Raw genomic sequence first — 15,835 nt, 5'->3', positions numbered from 1 at the left:
CCAAACTCCCATCAGTACTACCCCCAACAAACAAAAATTCCTTCCCCTATTGCCTTATCCTCATTCTAGAAGAAATTTGCCTGTTGGATGGATGAATAAACTTCAGGACCTTGAAACCCCTTCCCAACTAAGATACAGTATAAAATGATTAAAATTCCACTATCATAATCTTATCCCTTTATCTTTCAGCTCCAATCCCTATTAAATCACAATGGGGTGAAAGGGGTAGATATGTGGGCTATATAGTTTTCGGAATGTAGAGAAATAGGCAGAGAAAATGTGAAAGGAAGGCGAGGAGATAAGTAAAGGACTCCAACTCTTGCGATGTGTGAGAGGGAACAGGACTTCCCTGGAGAAGAGTTACTACCAAAAAGCAAAGCTGGAAAGTTGGAGCTTTTTTCCAGTTATTTAAAATTATGACCAAAAAAGTCTATTCTGAGCCATAGAGAAAGTCACAGCTTCTACTGGCAGGATGCTTATAATTTAGTTGGGGGGAAGAAACTTACATATCTGAGTGAAACAATCAGAGCCGAATTAATTGTGTAGTTGAATGCCATTTGCTCCACATGGGGTACAGCAGATAATGTAAGAGTTGCTGTCAGCAGGGTGAGAAAGCAGTATGGCTGAAGCAGAAGTAGAAGTCTTCACAGAGGAGAAGAAATGTCAACTGAACCCTAAAGATGAATAGGATTTGGATCAGCTAAGACTTTTTTCATGAGAGAAACAGTGAGAGCAAAAATATTCAACAAATATGAAGTGCCAACTATGTGGCAGACAGTGCATGTGGTTGATATTCTGGGAATAGGCATAAGGCAGAACCACCACCTTCCAAAGGCTGACTGTCTAATATAGACTTAGAATCGGTAGCAAGAGTGACTAGAGATTCCAAGGAAGAGGACCAATAGGGGGTGTGTGTGTGTGTGTGTGTGTATGGAGACAGAGAGAGAGAGAGAGATCTTAATTGGCTCATGTGATTATGGAGCCAGGCAAGTCCAACAAGCGTAAGGAAAGCTTGCAGACTGGAGACCCAGGGAAGGGTTGATGTTGCAATCTTGAGTCCAAAGGCAGTGGAGAGGCAGAATGTCTTTGTTCTTAAGGCCTTTAAGGGACTGAATAAGACTCATCCACAATATGGAGGGTAATCTGCTTTACTTAAAGTTTATTGATGTAAATGTAAATCTCATCTAAAAAATACCTTCACAGCCACACCAAATATCTGGCTACCTTGGCCCACCCAAGCTGACACATAAAATTAATCATCACAGGACGGGATGTATGTAAGGACATGGATCAATGGTATGAAAGCCAGATGAGGATGATCCTTGAGCAGTCAACCAACAGAATACTGTAGGAAGATTAGGCTAGGGACGTTTCTAGCAGTTTGGAGACATAATATTACCCTCTCATCTTTACCCCAAGACAACCGAAGGCCATACCTTTACATCATTCTTCAGTTGCTATGGGTTGGCACTTCTCTCCCAGGAAAGCAGTCCTATATTCTGATTTTTATACCTGATTGCACACCCCGACCTGAAGAGCAGGAAGCCCATGGGTTTTTGGTTTTCTTATTGCGACAGTCATATACATGGACCGCATGAGGCACGCCCAGAATCTATTTTGCATTTTGAAAAGCCTGGATGAATAGAAAGGAAATTCAGTTTTCAATTGTCAAGTTCTTTAAAGCAATTCATATTTTCTGTTTTAGGTCGAAATAAGTAATGACACTGACTCTGAAACACGGCTGCTGAACTTGAGTTAGGAAGCAAAGCACCACTGAGAGCACCTCTCTGCATTGGCACGTCTCACTTCCTCCCAGAGGACGGACCGCGCCTCCCTACTTCCCCACGAATCCCGGAGTTCTTGGGTCACAGCCTATGTATTATTAGCATTGTTCACTAGATGAGTTGTAGGTGACTGGGTGGGTATTTTTTTAAGTCATTTTCTTCTTATATGAATACTTGTAATTATTTTAAAAATTGGTCTTTCATTTTTTAACAATATTTACTGTGAGGCATGCAAAACAAAAACACTTCGTGAAAACCTTCTACAGTCAATTCTAAGAGAAATACTGGTTTTTGTATTGAGGTGTTAAGTCGGTGTTGCTGATGACCTGAGTTATCCTATGCCTGATGGAGTTTGCATTAACAGACATTACCGGGGGCTACTCAATATGAAGTTAGATGCTGTGACAGCTGATAAATGGGTGCAAACAGTGGATCCGGCCTTCAGACTGACCATGGGTCATTTTTTCAACACCATAAGACAAAACATGAAGTCCTCCTTTGTTCTCAACTTTCCAAAATGCAGAACACCATTACGTCAATCTAAATTCTCAGATTCATGCATATTATCTTGTTCTTCCTGTATTCTGAAAAGAACATATCATGGGGAGTATAGAAGAGTATGATTAGTACAATACCTTTCCCCTTTGGAGGTTATATGGGTATCTCTGATGTTCATATTTTCTACTCTTTATCCCGGTTCTGACATTGGTGTCAGACCTAAACATACAGCTTGTGGAGTTGTGGAACAGAAATCACAACCATAAATCTGCAATCAGGAATATTGCTCTTAAGATATTCAAAAGGAGCATTAAAATGGTATGGAATTCTCTATAAATGCTCCTAAAAAACATATTTATATTTGCTCTACATCAATTTTTCTTTTTCTTACCCCATCCCAATAACCAAGAAAATAATATGGGAAACATCACTTTCCAGGGAAAGAAGGACTGTTTTGAAAACACATCATAGCTTTTTCCTTTCATATCTTTCAATGACTATTTCCCATATCAAAATAAGTTTTGCTCACTTTGGATAGCAAGCAAGGTGAGGCCCCCTATAGACCACAAAATTGGGTACATGTGTACTATTTAATCCGGAAGTTGTTACCTTGGCCCATACATCTCTAACAAGTCAGTCTATAAAGTATTTAAAATCATATGCAAATTTTTATGTGGGTATAGAGGTTCCTTTTTTCTTGTTTTTTTTTTTGTTTGTTTGTTTGTTTGTTTGGAGACCATATATTTTTATGAGACTCTGTTAAGAATCAGAACTAATACAACAAAGTGCCCTGGTTGCTCCCATCTCATGCCAACCACTGTGGGCGTTCCAGAAGTCCATTTTAGTCACTAGCCTTTGGATTGTGCTCCGTCAGTCAGGTGACACACATTTAATCCCATCGTTTTTCATTCTACTAAATAAACCTGAATGCAAAATGACGAGGAGCTCACAGGGACCTAGGAGATGGTCAAATCCAAACCACCCCTTCACAGTTCAGGGATCCGAATCATAGGGGATTTGGTGGCCTTGTCCTGAGTCCTGCATGTACACAGAAGGGCAAGAGTCATGGGAGGGGGTGGGACCTTTGGAGGGCAAATGGTAGGGTTTGGACCCAGCACTGTGGCCTTGGATAGTGTTGGACATCTTTGCCCTGGAACTTTCCTCATCTGGGAGGTAGAACTATTATCCCTACCTCCCAATGAAGAGGTGAGAATCAGATGACATATAAAAAGTATCCCAGACACTGTGAAGTGCTCCACAACTGAAAAAGGCAGTTATGATTGTAACGTCAGGACAAGTGGGACCCTGTCTGGAGCTCTCGCCATACAGCCAAGTGCTGTGAAAAGCCCATGAAAACATCAAACTCTTCTAAGTTTTCTAAAAAGCAGCTGGAAAAAATTGCCATGTTAAAGCAATTAGAAATAGTGAAGACTGAAAGTTGCATTTCCTAATTAAAAAAATGACTTTTGTATTTCAAGACTAATACATATTATTACTATGGGTAAAGCTAATAAAATATCAAAAATGTAGAAAGTCAGTAAGACAGAAGAATAAAATTAATATGTGAGTATTTTAAACAGTCATTGCATTAGCCTCTCACACGTGCACAAACAAAACAGAGTTAACATTTCACAAAACGGCACCATGCTAACTTTTGTCGTGTTCTATCTTCATGTAAATGTGTACATACTGGTAAGATGCACGGGAGAGTCCTAGATCTTGTCTAACTGATTTGAGGAAGAAATCCTTACATTAGTGATTTTTTCTATGGATTTCCAATATAGGCAACTACTTAATATGGTATCCCAGCAATCCATAATGATAATTCTAAAGTTCCGGAGACTTGACCTCTCATCAGAGACAAGTTAGATCGATCTCCTCTCCTTCTCACTTTTCTTTTCCCTACTTCTCCTGTCCTGGCTACTACTTAGAGATTCTGCTTCCCGTGACAAAGGGATGAAAAGAAGTGCTGAGCTTTGAGGTGACCCTCAACAGTCACCCTTGATCCGGGTCTTTCCACACAGCGGTGTAAGGGCCGCTGCTTCTGAGGAGTGAGCGCGTCGGGTTCTTGCAGGTCTTGCCTCCTGTTTGGGGGAAGCCATCCAGCACTGTGCATTATGTAGTGGGGCTTGAAAGCCCCACACATGTTCATGATGTCTACAGTCTTGCCAAAGCTTGGCTTCTCCATGTGCAGTGGGTGCCTGGTCAGAGTGAGAGAAAATGAATGTGTGTCCAAGCCTGCCCTCATCTGCCAGAACCCCAGCATCCTGAACGATGGTGCAGCTCCAGGTTCAAGTGCCCTCCTCAGAAGTGGTCCTGGGAAAAGTGAAGATGGGACATCCACTGCCCGTTAGCCCCTAGTGCTGACTGGAATGTACAAGGGGATACAATGTACACTTTGGTATGGTGTCCTGTAAAATCTTGGTGAGCACTGCCCCAGGCTGTGTCTTCTATCCTGTGTGGATGACTTATCCTTTCTGATAACAATGTGTGGAGCCACAGACAGCCGGGATAGTTTGCAGTTTACCTTATATTAACTTCAGCTTCCAGTCATAGCTCATGACTGCAAAAGCTGAGCAGGGAGCTATGGCTCCCCTGCTCAACTGGGCTATATGCAGCCCAGTTGATGGGCTGTTGGAGCATTGCCAGGAGACAGGCTACATCTTGGGGTGTGGAATGGTCTGCCATCAAGGAAACCTCAAACATTTCTTAGGAAAAGCTCTAAGCTAATACATGCCCAGGTATCTTAAGACTTTCACCTGCCTGGGGCACCTGGGAAGCTCAGTCAGTTAAGTGTCTGACTTTGGCCCAGGTCATTATCTCATGGTTCATGAGTTCGAGCCTTGCATCGGGCTTTGTGCTGACAGCTTGGAGCCGGGAACCTGCTTTGGATTCTGTGTCTCCCTCTCTCTCTCTCTGCCCCTCCCCTGCTCGAATTTTGTATCTCTCTCTCTTTGTCAAAAATAAACATTAAGACTTTCACCTGCCATATAACATGAGGGTATGTGTCCCTGAAACAAAAACATAGGTTCATACCACTCAAAAACTGAGAGGCTTTTGACTTACTTGTTTGAAGATAACTTGACATCTTGCCCTACCAAAATATTGATTTCTTTCTTTTTTTTCCCTTCAGAAAAATAAGCCCTGCTATTTCCCATAGACCTAAATAAGGAAGGTAGCCAGCTTCAGGAGGCTGGATCTAACAAAATATAGCCAGGCTGCCGTTTGTCTCAATGAATGGGACGCTCATGATTGAGAGGAATTTGTGTTTAGTGGAACCAGCTCAAATGTGTGTTGCAAAGCTGAGGAAAACCATCTTGACTCTGCTAAAATGAGAAGCAAATAAAAACCAAAATTGCTCTTTTCAATCTTTGCAAATTAGAAGGGAATCTTGCCAAAAATAAACAGATCTTCATTTCAGACCTGATGTAAAAATGTATACTCTCCCAAAATGTGGATTCACTATGGAGTGAATATTCTGGCTTATCATTTCTGAGTTACTTTAGTATGTAACTAGGAGAACTTTTATAGTTGATTGGAATTCAAATGTTCTAACTTGACATTTTAGCTCAAGGTAGTAGCTCCTTTCAGGGGATAACTGAATTAAGTAGGAAAAAATACAAATAATTGATCTTTTTAAACTTAGAAACCTTGAACATCCATTTTTCTTGTTTCCTTCCCATTTAAGAGTCATCTGCAACCTTTGCTGAATAGGTTTGTGAAAGTGTCCATGAACCCTGTTCAAATATTCATGATAAATGGACCCACCACCTAAGGATGTTATGTCTAAAGAAATCACTGCTCATATAACTGCATAGTGTGCAATGAAGAAGGGGAACAGGTATATTTTAATTATTAGAACAATATATCTATTAATAAAAATTTTTCCAGAAAACAAAATTCTCAAAAATTTCCAAATTTGTGGGTAGCATCCCTCTTAATCATCCTAAAGAATCTTAAGCTTAGTATCTTTGAGAGCTAAGAGGAGAAAAGCCATTTCTAGAAGGTGGATAAGCTTTCTTAGGAATCAATATTTCTAGAAAAATTTAGGGTCAGATGAAAAATGAATCATCTTCCTTGGACTTGAAAGCATATAAAAGGCAAGAATCATGTTAAATGCTAAACCTTAAAAAAATATATAAGATACTCAAAGAATCCAAAATATGCTCTGGTTTAAACTTGAGAGCTAAATTAAGAAAAAAGAAGGAAAAGAAATAAGGCAGGAAAGAGAAAAGGGATGGAGGAAAGGGGAAGAGAAAGAAAGGGACATAGAAAGGAAAGAAGGAAGATCCAAAATTGAAAGTCTACTTAATTTGGGTTTGGACAGGTCAGTCTTTCACTCAAAGTTGTTGTACTTGTTTCCTTGAGTGACTAAAAACAGTGAACCTTTTCCATTTAGGGAATGCTTTTTCTTTCCTCTCCAGTTAGGTTTTGTTTTGTTTTTTTCTTTTGTTTTGTTTTGTTTATAAAACACTTTGAGGAAACCAATGATCTATCTAGTTATTCTCATAGAACTAGCTTTGGCAGACAACCTTGTCAGTCTATATTAGTTAGGATTAGGTTTACCTACAAGTGACAGAAAGAAAGAAAGATAGAAAGAAGAAAGAAGGAAAGAGAGAAAGAAAGAAAGAAAGAAAGAAGAAGAAGAAAGAAAGAAAGAAAAGAGAAAGAAAGAAAGAAAGAAGAAAGAAAGAAAGAAAGAAGAAAGAAAGAAAGAAAGAAAGAAAGAAAAGAAAGAAAGAAAAAGAAGAAAGAAAGAAAAAGACAATGGCTTCAACAGGATAGAGCTCTATGCCTCTTTATATTTCAAAACTCTGGAAATCATCAGCAAAGAGCTGGACTCGGATTCCCCGGAGACAAGGACCTAGGTTCATTCTCATGACTTCATTATGTGTCCTGCCATTCTCAAGGCATAACATGACTCAAGATGGCTGTGAAAGGTCCAGCCATTGCTTTTTTATTCCAACCAAAACTGAGGAAAAAGGAACAGAGAATGGTGCTTCTTTCATTTAAGGACCTGTCTCAGAAGTTGCACATACGACTTCTGCTTACATCCTATTAGTCAAGTTTTGACTAATTTTAGCTTCAAGGAAAATTTTGACTAAATTTAACTGCAAGGAAAAGTTGGGAATTGTTATCTTTATTCTTCATAGCCTTGTGCCCACCTAAAAAATAGGGGCTTCTTTCTTATTAAGAAAAGGAAACGTGTACTGAAGAATGCTTAGCAATCTGCCACAGTTCAAACTAGTTCTCATAACTTTTTGGAATAAAGTTTTCATTTACTTTAATTACAATAGATACTTGAAAAAATACGTACATTCTTGAATACTGTGAGAAATTAATCACTAGCTCTGTGAAATGAGAATTTCTACCTCATCTTTCTGCCTTTCTTTCTAGAAAGAAAAAATAAATCTAGGACTCAAGATCCTTCTAAGTTTTCCATAATTCTGCAGGGTATATTTTAGCTTTCCTTTTCTGGAAACTGAATTTAACACTTAGGAGCCAATCTAATGTTTTGCTTGGTCCTCACCATTGTGCTATGAAAATAAGTCTTTTCTTCTATGGTCGTAAATCTTCAACTATTTTATTTTAGCAGCATCTTTTCTTCTGAATTGATTAGTAGTGTCTTTATTTTCTTTTTTATTCAATTTGACAAATATGTATGGACATTGATGCTTAAAAAGGCAGGGCGGGATATATAGTGAAAAGCAAACAATCCTTCCTTTTTTGTTGTTTTCTCTCAGAAGTTTGGCCTGTGTTTCCCTTCATCTGTTTATCAAAAACACATTGGCCAGAGTGGAATGAGTGTTTTAAACTCCTTCATAGTCTGTTTCTCTAAGAAAAAAATACAACTGAAGGAAATCACCAAAATATTGTCATTACCTTTTATCATACATCCTTCCCAGGCTGGGGTTGGGGGTGGGAGAGAGACAGAGACGAAGAAAACAGAAGCAGGAAAATCTTACAAATATACTTACTAAACAATGTCCTATGAAGTGATTTCAATCCCTGAAAAGTGTTGGTTATATCCTCCTAATACTCAGTGCCTGCAAATATGGCGGCTGTCACTAATGATGGAGATAAGATTGGTTGACTTATTCATGTCATAGACACACTTCTACCCACAAACTTCAACACTCAAGTCTACCTTTTCTAAACAATCGTGTTGCTAAAATGTGCCATATGACCCATGTCCCTTAACAAAGAGCAGAAGATTATTTTAAGAGATAAAAGTTGAAAAAAAAATAAGATGCCTAGAGCAAGAAGCAAGATGCCTTGTGCAGGATCAAGTTGTAGAACTGAAAGCACCTCAGTGATTCTTTTGTTCAGTTTACAGACGAGGAGACAGGCTGGTAGCTGCAGTGGCTTCTCCCATGTCCCACTGGGTCTGTTATACAAGCTCTAAGCCTACCATCTTCCCTCTATCATTGGTGGCTGGTCACCAGCTGTCACAAGTCCTGACTAACTAGGCTTTGGCTGTTGATTGCAGTCTGATGGTTTTTCACCTCGTCTTCAAGGCTCAGGACAGCTGAGGAAGATGCCTACTTTTGGCTCCTCCCCCTCCCCCTTCCCTGTGCTTGGATCTGAGCATCAGAAAGTCCCCTTCCAATGGGCTTTCAGCCTGCCATTTTGTCTTCTCAGGGCAAACAAGAAATCCCAGACCTCAGGTCCCTGCTCATTGCTTCCCCGAAGACATAACAGCTCAGTCCTGCCTGCCTTCTTCTTTCTTTACTTATTATGGCTTAAACATGATTCCCTCTGACCTTATCAAACCTTCTCATGATTCTTTGTCAACCAGCAGAACTACTGGATGTCAGTGTCTTTTAAAGATTTTAGTTCATGAGGAAGCAATTTTGCAAATAATTGCATGAAGTCGCTTTTTAACTGCCTCACATAGTTTCACTTCTTGTAAGCCTCTTTTTTAAAAGGGAATTGTTCTCTTCCCCTTCTGGCTTCTTAAATCTATCTGAAACCTAAAATATTGGTCATTGAATGCAGTTGTACAAAATAGTTTACTTGGATCGCCTATGTCCTGTGAAACCAAAAAGCCTAATCGTTGTGATTATTCCTGTCGCATTCAGATAATGACAATACAAAGAGAGCATTGCAAGTGTGAATGTTAATCAGCTTTCCCATTGCTTCATCAGAACTTACCTTGTGCTGTGCAACCTTCTCTTTGCACTCTCTAGGGTTTTTATTGTCATAACCTGTCACATTTAACCCACTTATTCAAGTATTTAGGTTCTTCTACGGCTTTTCACTTTTGCCATCATTTTAATAAGAAAAAGAGTTTCCTGTGCAAGAGATTTTTAGGCAAAATATAATGTACAGAGCACCAAGCTCAATAACTTTAGAGAATGAAATTTGGGACAATTCATGTGGCATACCTCGTTTTTATAGGCCAAGCAAAGCGCATTAATTCCATTCTATTTATTGTTTTTAAACCACTTGTTTAGTGTGGTGGATTTTTTAAAAAATCAATTGATCGATCTTTGGTGTTTTTTTTTTTTTAAGATCACAGAGGAAGCCTATTGATTATGGAACTCAAATATCTAAAGTTCACTCAGAAATCTAAATTGCTTGGCCTTTTGTGAAGTTTTTTTGTGCTCCGAGGCCTGCAAAGCTTTGCTCTAAAGTCTCTGAGCTTGAATCACATGGGTCCCATTAATCTCTGTCAAGAAGGAAGTTTGAGGGGAGGGTCGGAAGGCCAACTTCAGATCCTGTTTTATTCTTTCCTCATTTGTTTCAGGGCCCATGGCCATCAACCCTCCCTAATTTTATTTTGCCTGAGCTTCCCATTTCCATAGCTATAAATATGGGGCCGCATGATAATTGCTACCTCTTAAAAAAAATGGAGAGTTTTCATTGAAGTTTCCCTGCAAATCTAAGATGTTACCTATAGATGTTAGCAGCACAGAGTATTATTAGCATCAGTGGTAACTGTAGTAAGACTATGTCTCATTTTCTTTTAAAGACATAGGTATATCAATTTCATCCTGTCTGACTCAAAGGGAATTTGGGTGCTAACACTTCAAAATACTTTTAAGTCCTTAGGGAGAGAATCCAAAGTGAAAAGTATTAATTTCTGATTCAGTTCCTAAAGCAAAATGCCTGCCTCAGAATAACAAAGTTATTTCTTATCCTGTGGCAGAAATGTACAGGTGAGAACTCCCACTGAGACCTTCCGATCTGAAAACACTAAGGAATTTCTGCCATTGTAGCTAAAAAGACAGAAAAAAAACCTGTCTTCTCACTTGTTCTTACCTTTCAATTTTTTTCTGAGACTGTCTTTATGTGACAAGAGCTCAGCTACCTGGCAACCTCGTCTATCCACAGCAGAAGAGAGAACCAAGAGACAAATGACAAAGTCTCTGACTATCCCAGAAAATTTCATGAAATCCACACTCTGAAACTCCTGAGTTTTTTTTTCCATAGGAAACTTCTTCAACCCTTTATTTAAATCCTAATTACTCTTAACTTATACACAATTCTAATTACCTTCCTGGCCTAGTTTTCAATCACATGACAAATCACAAGCAGAAAATTAGAAAGGGAGCTATGTATAAAATAAGCAGAAATACTGATAGCAATGTAACATTCTCTAAAGGGACAGAGACAGAACACTAATATAAAAATCTATAGCACAGTTGTCTGGGGACATCTTAGGTGAGAATGAATACACTTCGCAGAGTCTGTGGGCAACATTGCACTGTTTCAGGGAACGGCATTTTATTCATACAATGAGTCCAGATTATCAATAAAAATATTTATTGGGAATTAGGAATGGGAACCCCTTACTCAAGGTACTTACCTTTCATCCGTCCTAAAATTATATTATTCGTTTTTATTGATGTAAGACATTTTACTGTCATCTGGAAATTTTCTCAGATAATCATATGGATCTTCAATATCTATTATTTGAATGGGAACCCTTTAAATGTGGCATTGCTGTGCCCTTCATAACCTGCATGTTATGCAGGTCAATGCAGTCTTTTCTGAAAAATAGGTATGTAAATTTCACCATGGAAAACTCACACTCCAACTGGTTACTCGGAGTATCCAAGTGGATGCTTAGGCATTTAAAAGGTTAAAGTGTCTCTTACACCAAAGACATTCCCTGAATGTCCTGAGTGGAAGCCACACCCTGGTGAGAAGACATCTCTGGAAAAAATGAATACATTTTCAGGAGTGTGGGCCTTGGTATTCGTTCTCTGGAATTTTCCCCTTTGATAAATTTTCTTCTGCCTTCCAGTCGCCAAATTATCTCTTCTGGTAGAATGCCTTGATTTTTTTCATTTGCAGAGATCTCAAAGTCCTAGGCTATTTCGCAGAGAAAGGAAGCCTTTGAAGACAGCATGAATGTGCACACTTTCCCCATGGGAAATAGTTCCCTGCCCACATTCACCAAAACCTCCTTCCTGGTGCCTATTCAGTACTCCATAATAGGAAATCTCTTCTCCGTTGATAGTGGCAGCTTGTATCAAACTGGGATGTATCGTTTCTTCTTCACTCATGGATGATTCTGATTTGCTCTTTGGGGTGTAAAACCGACCGTACCCAGAAGATACTATCGGTCTCAAAGTTTCTCTGAAGGTGGGGGCCATAGTAGCATTTGCTACACCAGCTGCATAGCCGAGACAGGATCAGATGACCTCCACACCATGCACAATTAACTTATACACAATTCTAATTACCTTCCTGGCCTAGTTTTCAATCACATGACAAATCACAAGCAGAAAATTAGAAAGGGAGCTATGTATAAAATAAGCAGAAATACTGATAGCAATGTAACATTCTCTAAAGGGACAGTATCCACTAGTATGCCATCTCGGATGGCAACCTAGAACTGTTGCTTCTTTCTTTCAAATCACCCCTGCTGTACGCCTTCTATGTGTGAGGTACGCAGGCACTAGCTATATTCAGCAAAATCGTAACAGAGTTTGCCTGCAAGGAGCTTACAATCCAGTTGTCAAGAGGAGTATTAACCTGCGCTAATGTCTGCCAGCGCTCTGCACAGCCGGGCCCTAATGGGAGATGCTGGGACTTTCCTTCTTCTGAATCGAGAGTCCCAGCAATCTCAAGAGAGAGGAGAGCCCATGCACAACCCTCCACCCCCTTCCCTGTGATTCAACAAACATTTAGGGAGCATCTACTTGGTGCGAAAAGCTGGGGAGTGACCAAAACAAATCAAACACACATCTTTGCCTTGAGGAGTTTACAAAAACAGTCCCAGTAGCTTTCAGGTGGTCTGCAAATTGCCTTCCTTGGGTTCAGTTCTGGAAACACCTGTGCACTCCATGATCTTGAAGTCACTAGGCCATAGACAGCCCATTCATTTGGGCAAAGTACATGCCACATTTTTTTGTTTGATTTTATAAAAAAGCGCATTGACAAAATGAGCCCAGTATTGCTGAATAACAAACGCCAGAATGCAGTCACTCATTGCAAACAAACCAATGCAAATCTGGAGGACCTCTGAATTTGCATTAAACGTAGCCAGTCTACAGCTTCTAACACGGCCACTGCTTGCTAAAGTGATATCAACAGATGTCTGCTTGTTCTATCTGTGGTGATCTGAGAGTGTTGCCCTAGGGCCTTGCTAGATGGGTCAGTGTTTACATAAAAACCAGAGCAGACAGGTACGGGAACTCACCGAAAAAGAGCAAAAGCAATGCTAAACGCAGTCCCCAGGCCACCATGGCATAATATGGGAGACTAGGCAACACATAATTCCTTAATATTGTTTCTAACAAACTGGATGTTGTTATTTTCCTGCAACAACTGCTACTGCTATTATTATTGAGGGCAGGATAACAGTATTTAATTGGGGAGAATGACTTTCTTTGTTGCTGTGACCACTGGTAAGAAAGTTAGTTTGCTCTCACATTTGTAATGGCAACACTGCCATCTCGTGGAAAATATTGGAAGTACCTAAAGCATTTCCTTTTTATTTCCAAGGCGAGGATCTGCTGGTTAAGAAAACAGGAAAACAAGGATATTGCACCTCCTATTTCTACCTATTTTTAACTTTTAACATTTTTACCAGCAGAAGTCATTTAAAAAGAAAGTTTCAGTCTTGAGCAATTCTTAAATCGCTTGCCAACCTAGATGTGTCTCAATCTCGACACTGCAAGTTCATGTAAAACTCTTGAACGATATTTTGTACCGATAGGAATTTCTACTGCCCCCTAACACTGTGTAGTGACTTCACTGTATATTAACTTCTTTTCTACAGATTTTTGAGCTACCAGGTGAATTAATTGAAAAAGTCGAATCCTGTTAGGCACCACCTTAGATGATGCTGGTAGCCTGTGAAAAATGAATGTCTTTTTTTCTTATATAAACCGGTAACAAGACTTGTTTTCACAATTCCTTTTTACATTTTTGTGCATATAATACCTGTATATTATACTCATATTCTAAAGTGACCAGAAAGTGTTATTTAATAGAAACTACATACATTTTTTATGTCTCTATAGACGCTTTGATTCTGGGTACATTTACAATAAGTTAGCAGTAAAATAGACTATTCTTTTCAAGTATGAATAAAAATGTACATTGAAGTAAAAGATGACTACTGGTTTTTTTTTAATTTTTTTTTTTGCATTTATTATTTTTGAAAGACAGAGAGAGACAGAGCACAAGTCGGGGAGGGGCAGAGAGAGGAGACAGAGAATCCAAAGCAGACTCCGGGCTCTGAGCTGTCAGCACAGAGCCCGAAGCAGGGCTCCAACCCACAAACCATGAGATCACGACCTGAGACGAAGTCGGACGCTCAACCGACTGAGCCACCCAGGCGCCCCATGACTACTGTTTTTAATAACTTCTTCTCCATTACAGTATTTATTATAGTAAAATTGGAAAAGGTACGCATCATGAATGTCCCTTCATTCTTCAGATTTCAAGGGAAAGTGAAGTCACAGGCTGTGTGACCACAAGAAACCCAGTCCCTACCCCAGGAATATCTGAGCATTCCTGTGAGGGTTCAAATGCTCTGCCAACCCACCGAGGTGTTGCCAGTGTAGGCTCACTGCAGACTCTGGGTTTCTCTGCCAATGACTCAAACTTTCTCATAACTGCCTCTTGTCCCCGCAGCTCACTCCTGGCCGCCATCTTCCCAAATCAGGCACTTGGGCTCTCTTTTTATTTCCCGAGGAAAGCTGAAACAAACTTTTGCAACTAATACATTTTACTAAGGTTTGATGATAAATAAAAGGGTTATCCCAGAAAAGAAAAGCTTAAAAGTGCATCTTGGACACCCGTGAGCCTTGAGTCCTTCACCCTCACAGGACAGCCTCTATGCACCCCTCTTGTCTTAATCTCCTGCCTTCCATCTCCTCACTTCCAGGCAGACCTGCCCGCTGTTGATTTCGGCGCTGCTTCTGGGTTGGGTTGCCAAAAATACCCTCCACCGCACCCCAGCCAGGGAGCAAAATCTCCTTAACATCAGAGTAATCTCTGCAGAGATTAAGACAATACTGTTATTTCTGTTAGTTAACAGAATACTTGACATCTGGCCTAACACGTGTTCACTGGAGCTCCGTCCCCAGATGAGGCTTCTCCAAGATGAGTGAAAGACTTTGACTTGAACCGAGTGGCCAGCACCTCACAGTGGGCTCATTTCCAGAAAACAGAGGGCGAGAGATGGTGGGATCCATGGAAACTCTACTTTGCAATTAAAAACATTTTTTTTGGAATTCTAAAACAGAGTTTATTAGAAAGGTGATGGGGGGGGTGGGGGATGCTGGTTTCAATGGTATGGTCCAGATTTTACCCTTAGTGATGCAAGCAAAACAACATAGAAAATTATAAATTTGTCAAAAAGATTAAAATACAGTCTCCCATGTACTTGCAAGCAAAATAAAGAAAAATGTTAATTTCTAATCTTATTGCCTTTTCCTTCAAGTGGGCATTTGAATTCCTATACCTAGTTGGGCAAATAGAAATTATATTAGATATTCCTAATAGATTCCATAATCTAATCATGGCTGAGAATATAAACAACAGACTAACATAATCATATTCTTTCCCTACTCTAAGTGTACATCAAATTCTATTTTTCCTTTATTTTTTACCTCTGTCAAAATAACCTAAATATCATCTCAGCCCCTCCTCTCCAATCCCACTACCACTGCCTTAGTCCTGGCCCTCATCATTTCTTAATTAAATAGGTTCCTAATGGAGTTTAGACTCTCCATCTTTTCCTAAAAACTCCGCTTTCAATAGATTTCTAAAATGACAATTCTGAGCTTTGTGTTATCACCCTGCTAAAAACTTAACATAGGATATGGGCATCTGGGTGGCTCAGTTGAGTGTCTGACTTTGACAGGTCGTGATCTCGCAGCTCGTCAGTTCAAGTCCCACATGAGGCTCTCTGCTGTTAGTGCAGAGCCTGCTTTGGATCCCCTGTCCCCCTCTATCTCTGCCCCTCCCCTGCTCACACTCTCTCTCAAAAAATGAATAAACATCTTTTTTTAAATCTTGAAATAAGATAAAGAGTCAGGTCCAAAATCCTTAGTTTGGTTTATAGGATCTTTCATTATCTGACCAAT

The sequence above is a fragment of the Lynx canadensis genome, chromosome F2 (assembly GCF_007474595.2).
Source record: "Lynx canadensis isolate LIC74 chromosome F2, mLynCan4.pri.v2, whole genome shotgun sequence".
Lineage (NCBI taxonomy): Eukaryota > Metazoa > Chordata > Mammalia > Carnivora > Felidae > Lynx > Lynx canadensis.
Note: the sequence above shows the minus strand (reverse complement) of the source record.